Raw genomic sequence first — 3205 nt, 5'->3', positions numbered from 1 at the left:
AATAATTTGCAATTTTTTTTTGCAAAAAAATTTGCAAATTCAATTTCTTTTTTTCTTTCGTTGAAGCAGTTTATCCCTGTAATGTATTCAAAATGATTTGCAATTTGCAATTTGCAATTTCTTTTCCACTTTTGCACACTTAGACTTTTTTAAATTTGAATTAAAACTAAAATAACAATTATAAATGTCTGATTAAAGTACCAATTTGTTATTAATATCAAACGATTGTTAATTAATTTCTGGAATAAGGATTTCATAGAAATGAAGGAAATTATTTGATTCAAGAAAATATCATTCATTCGATGGGAAAGAATAAATGTATAAATATAAATGTAAATACAAATATATATACATATATAAAAAATTCAAACCGGTGCTCATTCCGGATACCGGAATAAGTGCATAGGCATAGTGTTAGATGTTATAAAATGCTAAAAGTAACATGATAACATCTTGATAGTATTACTGTAAGCTTAGTTTTGAATAATTTTCATTCACGTACTATAAGAGTAAATTAGAAGTATACAAGTTTAAACTTTAATCGATTATTTTATTTCACCCGAAATGCTAAATTGTTACTTTTCTTCATCCTACCTCTTTTTTTTCTGTCAATTTTACCAGATGTATCTTTTTATACCATCAAGCAGTATATTCACATTCACATAGTGATGCACAAGAATGATATCCGGTAAATATATAATAAATAGCACTCTCGATACCTGGAATCATAAAGAAATTGACGAGGAATTGAGCTGTTTATGACCATATTAAAATGTTTTCAACTATACACAGAATAATTCCGATATTCCGGATGCTAGAACAATATACCATAATGGAAAAGTGGAGCTTAATAGTACTCTTGTTGATTTTATAGTAATCTTACATAGGATGTAAGCTAAAATTCAGAATGATTAAGGCGTACGGTCAGAGTATACGATATCATACAGTAGCTATTGTATTTCGTTGAGGAAGATTGTCGCAAAAAGCAGAATTCCTGAATTAGTTCATCTAAACAAAAAAAAAAACAAAAAGTAGGTCATGGGATAAATTGGATAAAAATGGGCTGCGTTAAAACTTGACTGCTCCGAGTTTGTCATTCGGGCATTTGGGAAATTTGTGGAAGTCTTTGGTTGATTACTTTTTTTTACGTGGTTGTGCGCTTTAGATGTAATTGCTTATCGATCGGATTTATTTCAATTCTAATTTAAGTGTCGGTTAATTCATTATTTGATTAATTCATTATTGATAGAAAAAATTTCTCACCTTCCCGCATAATCCTTTTTTTTCAAAAGTTTGATCAAAATGTGATTATTTATTTATATGTTATTCATAAGAATTAAAATAACCTATCAATAACCTATCATTGTTTTAGAATTATTTCGTTTTTTTTCTTTTTTTTTTTGTTGTGAAGTAATGTTCGAGGTAGAGATGTGAATATCATTTGAATATCATCTATCATTCTTTCCTTTTTTTTAAGAAAAAAAAAAAAAAAAAAATTTAATGCCATCTAAAATTTAATACCAAAAATTTATTATCATTTTTTTGGATTTTCTTTTGTATTTTTGCAAAAAATTGCAAAACTACCAATCTTTATTAGAAATTAACAACGAGATTGCAAATTTATAATATGGAATCGAAATTTCTAAGGTTGCCTGAGCATAAATTTAGGAAATTAGTAGTAGGATAGCGTGAATGGATGGGAATTTTATGAAAAGAGAAGGAATTCAAGTTGCATAATTTGTTGAGATCGCTGTAAGTGAGAATTATTATAAATGCTATCGTTAAACTAAATTGACGAGATCCTTGAAGCTATAAACTAACAATGAGAGTAATGAAATGTAAAATTAAATAATTTTGATAAATAAATATTTCAGTACAATAAATTCAATCACCTCATAAATTTTTCGAATTTTACGATTAGTAGGTTATCAGACGTTTCATTAATAGCAAAAAATTTCGGTTCCACTTCATCTGTTCCAATTTCAGATAACTTCGGTTAGGTAGAATATTCTGATTGTATACGTTGAGGTGTAACATTCATCTAATCTATTTGCCGAAGTGGAATAACCGCCTAGGATTAATGGATTGGAAATTCACTAAATAGATCACCAGTAGTTATACGTGTAGAGGGATGAGAATTTTGAAGTATTTATTATATTAATTCACGTATTCTTAATTTTTACTTTTTTCTGAAGCTATCAGCCTTGATTTGTATGTTTTCTACAGTGATTGGATATGATTTATTTGCATATTTTCGCCTATTATATATCACTTTTAAGGACATACTTTTTAGAATCGGGAAGGAGAGGAAAACTGCATGAAATGATCATTTTTGAGGACGGAAGACATCAGAAATCGTATACATAGATTACATAGGTTCTTATCTAGAAATCAACTACATAGATTACATAGATTCCTGTCCAGAAATTATTACCTAGAACCGAATACATAAATTCTCCCCTGAATAAACATTTTTTTGTTGTATTTCTCTGATATTATTAAACTTTATTGCTGCAGCATATATTACGTATCAAGTAAGCTAAAAATATATGCGAAATAAATAATATAGCAAAAAAAAGATAAAAAATAAAAATAAAATAAAAATTGCAGATGGTTCTGTTTCAGACATGAAAATTTTCAAACTACATAATTTATTTTTTGATAAAATATGAATTATGTTTAAAAGAAATTTTACAATTTGGTATATTTCTTCCAATTTTTCAATGCCAAATGTCATAAAATGGAAGTAAAAGAAGGAAGAAAAAAGAAAAGGAAAAATTTATCAATTTTTTCTTTTTATTTTTTCTTGAAGGTTCTATTCCGTCTTTTTGTGGAAAAATGGAAATAGCAACGCAGGTGGCTGAAGGGAAGGTTGGCTTATGGTGAAGAGGAACAACAGCGGTTTATGTATGATTCAATTCGATGCTGTTTCTTCTTTTTTTTTTAAAAAAAAGAAAAAAAGAAGAAGTATACATATGCAAAGCAGTTAGCATCAATCGACGAAAGGACAAAAAAATTGACGATGTATTCGTATTTTTTAATTCTTTTGCTAAAGAATCGTTCGGACTTTGTTAATTCTTCTGTGGAATTTGTCAGTTATTTCCGGAAATATCAGTTCACTTCAATCAACTATTCCAAATAATCAGAAGCTGATGTATGCTATATGTTAATTGCACATAGTAATCAATTTTTCCAAAGTTTATTT

This window comes from Loa loa (assembly GCF_000183805.2).
Source record: "Loa loa unplaced genomic scaffold supercont3.435, whole genome shotgun sequence".
Lineage (NCBI taxonomy): Eukaryota > Metazoa > Nematoda > Chromadorea > Rhabditida > Onchocercidae > Loa > Loa loa.
This window is presented reverse-complemented; position numbering follows the sequence as displayed.